General features: G+C 37.7%; 1 pseudogene; it reads right to left on the bottom strand.

Moving 5' to 3' along the window:
- Positions 1-8587: 8587 nt before the first annotated feature.
- On the bottom strand, positions 8588-10164 carry LOC116646027 (annotated as a pseudogene).
- Positions 10165-12985: the final 2821 nt, after the last annotated feature.

The raw sequence follows: 12985 nt of genomic DNA, 5'->3' as shown, positions 1-12985 counted from the left end.
TCCAGAATCTCAAAATGAAAGGAGAAATAGGGTGAGGTTGAAAAGGTATTCAAAGAAATAATAAATAATAATAAATAAAGAAATAATGGCTAATGCAAAAGATGTAAACATATGGATTCAAGAAGCTGAATGAAACCCTGAGAAATCTGCATAAAGACACATAATAGTCAAACTTTTGAAAACTGAAGACAAAACCAGCTTGGAATCTGTAAGAGAGAAATACTTTCCTAATTCAAATGAAAGCAGATTTTTCATCAGAGACCATGGAGGCCAGAAGGAAGTGGCATGACACTTTTCCAGTGTTGAAAGAAAAGAATTGTCAGCCCAGAATCCTGTGTCTATTGAAAATATCCTTCAGAATGAAGAGGAAATCAAGACATTCTCAGATGAAGGAAAACTAAGAAAACTTGTCACCAGGAGACTACCCCAAAAGAATGGATAAAGAAATTTTTCCAGGGGCGCCTGGGTGGCTCAGTTGGTTAAGCGACTGCCTTCGGCTCAGGACATGATCCTGGAGTCCCAGGATCGAGTCCCACATCGGGCTCCCTGCTCAGCAGGGAGTCTGCTTCTCCCTCTGACCCTCCTCCCTCTCATGCTGTCTGTCTCTCATTGTCTCTCTCGCAAATAAATTAAAAAAAAAAAAAAAAAACTTAAAAAAAAAAATAAAAAATAAATAAAAAAATAAAAAAAAAAAGAAATTTTTCTAAGCAGAAAGGAAATGATACAAGAAAGAATCTTGGAACATTATCAAGGAAGAAAGAACCCAGAAAGACCAAAAATATGGGTAAATAACACATTACTTGAATATATATAGTGATCCTTACAGCAACCACCAAATAAGCTATAGAAAGAGATACACTAAAAAGTACTGTAGATAAATCAAAATGAAATTTTAAAAAATATTCAAGTAACCCACACAAAGCCAGGAAAAAGAAAACAGAGAGAGAAGAGATGGAGAACAAACAAACAAAAATTAATAAAATTCCAAACTTAAACCTGAATATAACCATAATTACTTTGAATGTTAAGGCCTAAATACACCAATTTAAAGACATTGGCAGAGTGAATGAAAAAAATATGACTCCTCCCAAAATCAATAAAATCAAAAGATAGTTGGAAAGGGAAAAGAGACCAGATGGGGCAAATAGAAATGAATTAACAAGATGATAGAATTAAACCTGTATATCACTAATGACATTAAATGTAAATAGTTTAAATGTCCTGATTAAAAGGAAGAGATTGCCAGATTGGATACAAATGCAAGATGCAAGTATATGCTGTCTATAAGTAAATTTAAAGTAAAAGGATAGAAAAAAAATTAATGGCAACACCAGTCAAAAGAGAGCCAATGAGCCTTTATTAATATCAGATAAAACAGATTTCACAGCAAATAATATTAGCAGTAATAGAGATATCATTTTATAATGATAAAGGGTTCAATTCTTCATAAGGGCATAATGATCCTAAATAATTAGGCTAAATAAAAGAATTTAATCCCAAAGCCTACATGTATGATTCCATTTATGACCTTCTGGAAAAGGCAAAACTATAGGGCAACAAAACAGATCAGTATTTGCCAGGGTTTGAGGGGTTTGGGGGGGGTTGACCATAAAGTTACTGACTAATAATTTCTATAGAATGGATGTTGAGAAAGGGGCTGGCTATTAACAAAAAGGTGGAGAGATATTTTCAGGTAATGACACTGTTCTCCATGGTACCATGGTGGTGGATACATCTCTATGCATTTATCAAAACATATAGAAGTCTACATCACAAAGTGTGATCTTTCATGTGTGCAATCAAAAAAAAAAAAAAAAAACACAAGATGCTGTGGAATCCCAGGTTGAAATGCAGACCATGGCAAATGAAAAACCCGCATTTCCAGGAATGACATCACACTGATGGGAGTAGAGAAGAAAGGAGGTGATGTAAATGTTTTGGAAATAACACGTTGACTGTAGGACAAAGGCTAAAAGAATTCTATACAAAACTTCTTTAACTGGTAAATTTGTTTATCTCAGAGGTATAGGTTAGCAATTCTGAAACCACATGAACACTAGGATTGAACAAATAATTATAGAATAGGAATCAGCTTACTGGGGCCCATGGGCCAAATCTAGCTCATTTTTGGATAGCCCACAAACAACTTTTTTTTTTCAGTTTTAAAGGGCAGAAAAAATCAAAGGAAAAATAGTACTTCATGACACATGAGGGGCATCTCTGGATCAGTCGGTAGAACATGAAACTCTTAATCTTGGGTCATGAGTTCTAGCCCCATGCTGGGTCTAGAGATTACTTAAAATTGAAATTCAAAGCTGAGGAGTTGTGGCAGAGACAGTGTGGCCCACAAATTCTAACATATTTACTATCTGGCCCCTTCACCTTTTGGTAAACATTTGTTAACCCTTGTGGTAGATAATGAGGTCCAGGTTTCTCACTGTTGGAGAAAGAAGGTATAAGTCAGTAAAGGGGGAAGACTAGAATCAACCTTGTGGTGCTGGATTAGACTCAGAGTCATCACTTTGAACTCATGTTTACTTTAATAAACATATAAACAGAAAGGTAGATATGTGTGTATACACGAGTTAGTATGTCTACATATATTTTCTATCTCTGGCCATTGTTTTAAGTGATCCTATCTCTCATTTCTACTGTCTGTATTAAATGTAAAATATGTTTGACTAACCTGAACAATTTAATTAACAAAATAAGCACAAAAATACATTAGACCTTTTTTTCAAAAGCAGATCTTTTTTAAAAGATTTATTTACTTATTTTAGAGAGAGAGGGAGAAACAGCACAAGCGGGCAGTGGGTGGGGAGGGGCAGAGGGAGAGGAAGAGGGTGAGAGAGAGAGAATCCACAAGCGGACTCCTACTGAGTGCAGAGCCTGATACCAGGCTCAATCCCACCATCCTGAGATTGTGACCTGAGCTGAAATCAAGAGTCAGATGCTTAACCAACTGAGCCACCCAGGTGCCCCTCAAAAGCAGATCTTGAAAGATTGTTCGTGTGAAAAGCAGAATCATTTTTACATAACATATTTCAAAAATCTGGAAAATAATTACCACTGCTAATAAAATGCTTGGCAATTTTCCAATAGGCCTAGATGAGATTCACACCTGCTGCAGCATTCTTTACCTTTCCACATCAATCCATTGGTCAGGATGGTAAAGATATTAATCAGAGGTTCTATATTATTTATTTGCTTATTCTTTTGTTGTATCTTATTGAACAGAGATTACCTAGTTCCTCCTTACTCCCCTACAAATAGTCTGAAGTAGAGAGAAATCTTTGAATTTGTTTCCTTATAAGCTTGCAGAAAGCAAAATATAGAAATTTTATACATGCTTATAAACTACATATTTTTCCAAACAATGGAGATATGTGAAAAGGACAGTCAAGGAAGAGAAAATGTGTGCAAAAGAATACAAAATCTAATATATCAACATGCCCATACATCTATCACCTCTCCACTTCTCCCATGAACTCATCCCCAAGCAGAAAAATTTTCGCTTCTCTAAACCTCTCTGCTTTGATTTTTTTCATGTACAGAAATCATCCCTTTCGTGCGTATGTGAGTCCCCTGGAAGGCAAATTAATTCTTGGGCATATCTGCAGACATATCATTCAGCAAATGAACAGTATTTTGTATAAATAGTAGAGATAGTATATGTCTGTGTGGCTCATCATAGAAAGAATGTTAAACTAAAGCATTTCCTACGATTATGCTTCTCCTTCTTAATATATGCTTTTCACGTGTATTTACCTATTCAATGGGAAGTAAGGACCTGGAATCCTGCTTTCAGAGGCCAAATCTCCTTGCAGGAGTTCCTTGGCTAATCAGAATTTCAAAGAACACCTACAAAGCTTCTACTCTCTGTTCTGTTCTCCTGAGGTGTTTTAACTGCTTATAGTCCTCCTCTACCCCACCCCCCTCACCAATAACTCTTAGATTATATCAGAAGACAGTAGAGGTTTTTACACAGATTTATTTATTTATTTATTTATTTAATTTATTTATTTTGATTTACCCCACAGAAGAAAAAGAAAAAAAGAAAAATCTTAATGGTAGCCAGTAGAGGTAGCAGCAAATGCATAATGGAATTCTTTACCAATTTTATTAATTTACTCATTCAGTAAATATCTGTTGATTTCCACTCTGTGGTAGCTGCTATGGGGAATCAAGTAACAAAATAGACCTAGTCTCTGCCCTTGAAAGATTTATGACCTGTAGGGAGGAATACATTTTCCTCAAGCCTCTTAGGGTCCCTGGCTGTGTCTGAAAATTAAACTGACAAAGACAGATTAAAAGGAGAATAGCATACATGCTTACTTAATATAACTTTTACGTGACAGGCAAACCTTCCATAAGGTAATGAAGACCCAAAGAAACAGGCCTGTGTATTTTTTTGGCTAGTTTTGATGAAGAGTGGACAGTCATGGAGGACTGTGATAGGTTAAGGAGTATGCAAGAATTAGCAAGAAACTTAGCATGGTCTGTTTGTTAGGACTTTTCTTGGCATCTCTTTGTCTTCAGTGATAGGGATGCTTCTTTCCTCTCGGTATGGGGACGGCACATCGTACATGAAGATTTTGTGACCTGTTTCAGGGAAGAAGTACTAGGGAAGAAGGAATTCATAGTGAGCTCCTGTTCCTGTCCATAGTGAGGTTCCTGCTTCTGCTGTTTTCTCACACTCCTTCAGCTTAAAATATTCAGTATGCCAAGGTGCTGTATTCTGAAGTAGCATGTTGTGAACCTCATCACCAATTTCCACAGTCTTAAATTGAAAATTACATATAATACTAATATGAAATATTTCATTTCAACAAATTTTATCAGCATGAATATAGTCAACAGAATTCTCTTCCTTTGGGCCAAATGTATAAATATATCACTATCATTAACAAACACATCATTAGCCAAATACCTCACCATCTTTTCATCCCCCAAAATAGTAGGAAGAGGCAAAAAGCTTCAAAATTATACTTTATCTAGAAATGTTGTCTGAAGTAATCATCATAATAAAATTCAGCATTCCCAAGCCAAACCATCCTTACTATAAATAGGTGATTGGGTAATATAGCAGGTCATTAAAAACAATGAAAAAATCTAAAGTTTAAAGTCCTTAAAAGTAATAAAGAACTGACATGTCAGAAATTGTGAAGCCAAATCTAAGTTAGACCAAATCAGAGGGCTAGGAGAGCACTGAAGTTTCCATTGTTTTGAGGTCATTCTATATTTTTGTAGGGCTTGGGGAAAGAAATAAATCCCAGCATCTGCCCAAGTGTAAAAGTCTGATAAGAGACCTCTATTCCTTAAACTAGACATATTTAATAAAGGCTGAATGAGAAGTATATTTGTCCCAGTCCCTTGACTCTAGAGTACTGGTGCTGAATAAAGAAGTTACTAAAACATTTCCAAAAAGTTGTAAGCACGAGTCAGGCCTTTCATGATTTACAACCTACATCATCTGGTGGGTCACAAAAGCTTCAAGCCAAGAATTTAGATTAATGTGGTTGAGGACTGATAATGTCATCATGTATTGAGCAGAAGTAGATGCAAATCCTTTCTGTATGAATCATATTCATGCTAGACATCAAAGAGCCCATGTAAACAATTTTCCAAAAACTGAGCAGCTGGTAATAAGTAGAAAGATAGACAGAGCCAAGCACAAAAGAAACAAATTACAATGACTATCATTAGAAAAAATAGACCCCAGAAATTTATGCTCCCTGTCAACCATGACTTAGATACTGAAATTATCAGAAACAAATTTCAAAAACACTATATAGAAAATGTTTAATAAAAGATAACCTTGAAATAATTTTCAGGGTACAGAAAGCTATATAATATGGATAAGTATATTTAATAAAAATATAATAATTGAAAGTTAAATCTAAATAGATGGATTTATTAGTTAATTAAACCTAGGTGAACATAGAATTAGTGAAATGGTGGAGAAGTCAAAGAACATATTTCAGAATGAAGTAAAAAGAAAAGAAATGGAAAATAAAAGAGGGAGGTTAGTGACATAAAAGATAAAATAAGAATTTCTAATCAAGGTTCAAAAAGTTGAGGAGAGGTAATGAATTAGGCAGAGTTTATATTTGAAGAGATCATGCTTTTAATTTTCCAGAATGATGTAAATTCAATAATCTACAGAATAAAAAAGACCAGTAAATTCCAAATACAATATATAAAAAGAAATATATTGTGTATCTGTAAAATACCAAAATGACTAAAAATTTGAAAAAATCCAGGTCCAGGTGCCTTTAATGGGGAGTTGTAGCAAATAGTTAACAAAGAAATAATTTTCATCTTACACAAACTCTTCCCAGTCAAATGAGGAAACATACTCCCAAGTTATTTTATGAAGCCAGTATAACCTTGATATTGAATGGTGGCAGAATATGCTACCCCAAAATATTCTTCTTGGCATAAGGATTACTTCAAGCTGATTATTTTGGGAATCAGCAGACACAGGAGAAGCTCTGAAAACAGAGTAGAATTTACTCTTTTATAGAGGACACTTACATGTAGAAGGGAAATCTCCATATGTAAGAGTATCTCCCTCTGTACTAGGAAGAGAAGGAGGACTCAATCAAGAAGAAACAGGTATTTCTTTTGTCCTTAAGTAAAGATGGTATTTAAGTCTGAGTTCTTTTTTTAATTATTTTTAATTAACATAAAATGTATTATTTGTTTCAGCGGTACAGGTTTGTGATTCATCAGTCTTAGACAACACCCAGTGCTCACCACAACACATACCCTCCCCAGTGTTCGTCACCCAGTCACTCCATCCTCCCTCCCCTCCAGCAACCCTCATTTTGTTTCCTAAGATTAAGAGTCTGTTATGGTTTGCCTCCCTCTCTGATTTCATCTTGTTTCATTTTTTCCTCTCTTCCCCTGTGATCCTCTGCCTTATTTCTTAAATTCCACATATCAGTGAGATCATATGATAATTGTCTTTCTCTGATTGACTTATTTCGCTTAGCATAATACCCTCTAGTTCCATCCATGTCATTGCAAATGGCAAGATTTCTTTTTTTTTTTTGATGGCTGTGTAATATTCTATTGTATATGTATACCACATCTTTATCCATTCATTTGTCGATGGACATCTGGGTTTTTTCCATAGTTTAGCTATTGTGGACCTTGCTGCTATAAACATTGGGGTGCAGGTGCCCCTTCGGATCACTACATTTATATCTCTGGGGTAAATACCTTAAGTCTGAGTTCTAAGGCATCTCTGAGAGTTACTCATTTTTCCCTGGGTCTATCCCATGTATACATGAGGTAGACATGTTAATAAACTTCTGTTTGTTTTCCTCTTGCATATCTGCCTTTCATTACAGGGTTTCCAGTTGAGAAGTTAGAATGGTAGAGGGAAAATTATTTTTTCCTCCCCTACAATATTCAAAGCCACTCAAAGACAATATGAGAAAAGATAATTAAAGGTAAATCTCACTCATGAGTATAGATGCAAATTTGCTAAACAAGATATTAAACCCAATGCAACAGTATTTTAAAAGGATGATACATCCTGCTATATTAGCAGTATTCCAGGAGTACAAGGATGATAAAACATTAGAAAATCAATTTATGGGGCACCTGGGTGGCTCAGTGGGTTAAGCGTCTGCGTTCAGCTCAGGTCATGATCCCAGGGTCCTGAGATCAAGCCCTGCACTGGGCTCAGCTGCTCAGTTGGGAGCCTGCTTTTCCCTCTGCCTCTCCCCGCACTGGTGTGCACACACACACTCTCTCTCTCTCTTGCTCTTCCTCCTCTCTCAAATAAATAAAATCTTAAAAAAAAGAAAATCAATTTATGTAATCTACCACATGAACAGATAGATTAAAAAAGAGTCTCTCTCTCACACACATTTAAATATATTTACATAAATTCTGTTGTATCCAGAAAATACTATTCAGAAATGAAAACGAAGGAAAAACAACTGTATCCAACTATCACAAACATAATGTTGAGCTAAAGAAGACAGTCACAAAAATTCTAATGATATGGGATTATTCATAAAAAGTTTCAAAAACAAGACAAAAGAAACTATATTGCATCAGAATGTATCCTTAAGTTAAAAAACTATAAAGAAAATTAAGGAAATCATTATCATAAATGTTAAGACCGTGGTGACTGCTAGAGGAAAGGAAAAAGAATACGATAAGGAAGAGCCACAGTGGGGTTCTTAGGTGCAGGCATAGTTGTATTATCTTTAACACAGGTGGTAAAAATGATAGAGCTCAGTTGTCCTGTTATTTTTACACAGGCGCTTAATAAATATTTTTTAATCTCTGGGTTGGTTTATTAGGAACCATCCTTTACTTAAACTTCAATTATGCTAGGTACTTTATGAACATCGTCTTTTGGGGCACCTGGGTGGCTCAGTCGGTTAAACATCTGTCTTCCGCTCAGATCATGATCCCAGGGTCCTGAGATCGAGCCCCGCATTGAGCTCCCTGCTCTGCAGGGAGCCTGCTTCTCCCTCTGTCTCTGCTGCCGCTCCCCCTGCTTGTGCTCGCCCTCTTTCAAATAAATAAATAAATAAATAAATAAATCTTTAAAAAATAAACATCATTTTGTAATTCCTTCTGAATACCTCATTTTACTCATAACAGTTTTTTCACTGTAGATGAGTTGACTGAAATCAGAATCAAAGGCATTATAGGAATTCCTGAAGCTTTAATGCAACACTGTAACTAAACCCATGAACTATTTTTTTTTTTCCTGGTGATAAAGAGCAAAGAAGAATCTTCCCAAGGTTCCTAGAAATACTTCTACTTGGCCAAATTATTTCAAAATATCAAGAAGCCCTATCAATGATATAATTCTAATTCAGGCTTTGAAAACTAATATAATGGGCAAAGTGAAATAACTAGGCCTCACCTGGGAGAACATGCAACTCTTGATCTTCAAGGCTCACACTGGGCATAGAGCTTACTTAAAAAGAAGTGCGGGGGTGGGGGTCGCCTGGGTGGTGCAGTCAGTTAAGAGTCCCACTCTTGGTTTTGGCTCAGGTTGTGAGATTGAACCCTGAGTGGGGCTCTGTGCTCAGCGAGGAGTCTGCTTAAGACTCTACCTCTCTCTCTGCCCCTCCCCACCACTCTCTCTCTCTCTCTCAAATAAATAAATAAATCTTAAAAAAGTCGGGGCGGGGGGGATATCCAAGTAAGAATCAACCATAGATGAGTTATCTGTGATGGTAAAAGTGTTTCTTCTGCTTTCAAGTTTTCCTTGTCCTCTCCAGAATACCAGAAGAAAACACAGATGACTCAGATACCTTTTCTCGCCTCTCCATTTGCCTTTTCCTTTTCCTTTTGAATCCTTGATATCATCTTTGTCCTGCTTAGGCATTTTGAAGCCACCAGTTTCATCCCTTACCACAGCCCCTCGCCACCATGCCTGGAGCTTTATAATGCTGTGCAATTCCAAGTCATCCCATTCTACTTCCTTCCTGGTCTTTTCCTGTTCTATATGATCTTTAATCGTGACCTGTTTGTATTCTCCTAGCGTCTTTGCAAGGTCTTGAAGGTGTGCTAAGTCAAAGACTTTGCAGCTTTGAGAGCATCTAGTTCATTCTGTTTCATTTCTGTGTCCCTATCGAATTTCTCCTTCCAGAACCCTAGCTTCGGGGCACCTGGGTGGCTCAGTCGTTAAGCGTCTGCCTTCGGCTCAGGTCATGATCCCAGGGTCCTGGGATCGAGCCCTGCATCAGGCTCCCTGCTCCGCGGGAAGCCTGCTTCTCCCTCTCCCACTCCCCCTGCTTGTCTTCCCCTCTCTCACTGTCTCTGTCTCTCTGTCAAATAAATAAATAACATCTTAAAAAAAAAAAAAAGAACCCTAGTTTCTCCGCCAGTTTCTGCAACTCCTTTCTAAGGAACATTTCAATCTCCATATGAATCCGGTTCTCGTTTTTGGTTTTTAACCTTACTTTCTCAGTCTCAGTCCTACAAGAGTTCCTCTGTGTTGTTACGTTTGTTCTGGGTCTGAGAAATATTTGGCTCAGTGTTTCTCTTCAGGCAGCAGTTTTCCGTGCTGGTTTTGGCCTTTATTTCTTGCATCTGGTCCTTGAGGTGAGCAGTACATTCATTCTGACTCTGTACTTCAACTTGCTTTTTTCTTTTTTTTATATTAAGTAGCTGTTTTTGAAGAGATTTTTATCTGTTTTTTTGTTTGTTTTTGTTGTTGTTGTTGTTTTTGTTTTTTCTGTTTTCCTCCAATTCTAGAGGCTGGAGAGTCCAAGATCAAGGCACCAGCTGATTCGGTGTCCGCTGAGGCTATCTTTCTGGTTCACAGTTTCCATGTTGCATCCTCACATGGTGAAAGGCTAGACTCTGTGTATGGCTTTTATATATCCTTAATTCCATCGCCCATCATTTTTCTTTCAGTTAAATTAGGTAATCATTTCTTCCCTTCACTGCTTCTTCCCAAGGTGGTATCTTGTGGTAATGCCTACCAATAAGCCTGTTGTTTCCCCTGCCACTGCTGTGCCCACAGAGTCAGTGCAGAGGTGGTCATGGCCAGCCCTCACTTCTAGTATCACTGAGCCCTGCTCTAATGGTGTCCTTCTGAAGTCACCCTGCCTCAGGGCCCTTGTTCTTGGATTGTGACTGGGAGGGTATTTTCTGAACACCATGTATTTGACCTCCCTGGATGAATGAGATAGCTTTAGATAATCAGATTCTACGTTAAAACAGAAGGAAAGAGCATCTAGGATGCATGGAAGAAATGAGCCCATAATGCCATGCCATTTGCCATTACCAGCAAAGGTACTGAAACTAACATGGTTGATGTCTTATCATACCAATGGCCTTAGACATTAACTCTTCATTCATTCTTTTATTAGAGCCTCCTCATGCTGGGGCTTAGGCATGAATTTTTGGGGGCTGGACTGGAGGAATGAGTCACAACTAGAGTAATTGATTTTTTTATTTTTATTTTTTTTTAGAATTTCTCTTTTCCCTCAGATACTGGCTACTGTCTTTGACCAAACTGCCCTCATGATTCTTCATCCACATGAAAAGTCTTTCCCAGGAGCCAAATTAACCCCTCACATAAGTAGATTTCTCTAGCTGCTTCCTCAGGATTTCAGACAGACCCAAGCATGTAGAAATCCTCCAAAGAAAGGAGAAGCTGAAGACAAAGCCTGGGCTCATGTTGCCAAGTTATAGCAGTTTTACCTGGACACTGCAATGATCAGTTACAGTATTTGTCCCCCTTCTGGCTTATTCTCCCCAAATGTAGCAGCCCATAGGAAGGCTGCTGTGGAAAAAGAATCCTCTTTCTTCTTCCGATTTTGTCAGGAATGAGTCAGTGGCAGGGAGACATGTATAAATATGGTATTATTAATTGGAATTCCTGAATACATAGTGAAAGGCTTAATAAATAGACTTAAAATTTTGTCTGATGTTTAAAATATTATATTGTCTAAAATAATGATTTCAGCAACTTCAGTTTTATAGTCTTATGAAAAATACGGTTTGCCTTCAATGAAACCTATGTCACAAGCCAATCAGATTTCAAGTTAGGGAAGGCAACAATAGGTGTTGGTGAGGATGCAGAGAAAGGGGAACCCTCTGATACTGTTGGTGGGAACACAAACTGGTGCAGCCACTCTGGAAAACAGTATGGAGGTTTCTCCAAAAGTTAAAAATAGAACTACCCTAGGATCCAGGAATTGCACCATTAGGTATTTAACCAAAGGATACAAAAATACTGATCTGAAGGGATATATGTGCCCTGATGTTTATAGCAGCATTATCAACAATAACCAAACTATGGAAAGACCCCAAATGTCCCGATGGATGGCTGAGTAACTCAGCCATCAAAAAGAATGAAATCTTGCCATTTGCAATGACCTGAATGGAGCTAGAGAGTATTAAAAATATGCTAAGGGAAATCAGTCAGTCAAAGAAAAATAAATACCGTATGATTTCAGTCATATGTGGAATTTAAGAAACAAAACAAATGAACATGGGGGAAAAAAGAGAGAGGCAAATCAGGAAACAGACTCTTAACTATAGAAAACAAATAGGGTTAACTGGATGGGAGGTGGGCGGCAGGGGTGGGGTTGGGGGGGATGGGTTAAATAGGTGATGGAGATTATGGAGGGCACTTGTGATGAGCACTGGGTGTTGTATGTAATTGATGACCCATCAAATTCTATACCTGAAACTAATATTCCACTGTATGTTAACTAACTGGAATTTAAATAAAAATTTGGAGAAAGGAAAAAAAAAGAGAAGGCAAAAACATGAGTCTGTGTTAGATCCATCTTGTGAGATTAGTGGGGACCAAGGACACTCATGTCCAAGCTGACATACTGTGACCCCGGAATCTGGGTTAGGCTTGGGGGCTGTAATACAGAAGGCTAAAGTAGGCCATCTAAGCTTGTGGAGAAGCTGAACCAAAAGCTGTGCTTTCTATCCTAATGAGACCAGTTTAAATGAGATCATCAAGTATACTAATGATCCCTTTCTTTGAACTTTTTTTTTAGCTCTATTGAGGCATAATTGATATATAAAACATGCACATATTTAATGGACACATTTTGGTGAGTTTGGACATAAGCATACACCTGTGATACCATCACCACAATCAAGAATCTACACATTTCCGTCACCTCCAATTTTTTTGTTTTCGTGTGTGTGTTTTCCTTTTCAAATTTCTTTTTTTTTTTTTTTAAAGATTTTATTTATTTATTTGACAGAGAGAGAGCACAAGTAGGCAGAGCGGCAGGCAGAGGGAGAGGGAGAAGCAGGCTTCCCGCCGAGCAGGGAGCCCGATGCGGGACTCGATCCCAGGACCCTGGGATCATGACCTGAGCTGAAGGCAGACGCTTAACGACTGAGCCACCCAGGCACCCCGTTCCTTTTCAAATTTCTAAGCACTGTTCTTTCGATCCTGTGTGCCATCTTTGGAGGCCTACCCTTGGGCTACTGGGTCTGCTCTTGTCACAACAGCAGAAAGTTG

Source organism: Phoca vitulina, unplaced genomic scaffold (assembly GCF_004348235.1).
Source record: "Phoca vitulina isolate PV1807 unplaced genomic scaffold, GSC_HSeal_1.0 scaffold35, whole genome shotgun sequence".
NCBI classification, from domain to species: Eukaryota; Metazoa; Chordata; class Mammalia; order Carnivora; family Phocidae; genus Phoca; species Phoca vitulina.
Note: the sequence above shows the minus strand (reverse complement) of the source record. Positions and strands in the feature narration are given on the sequence as shown.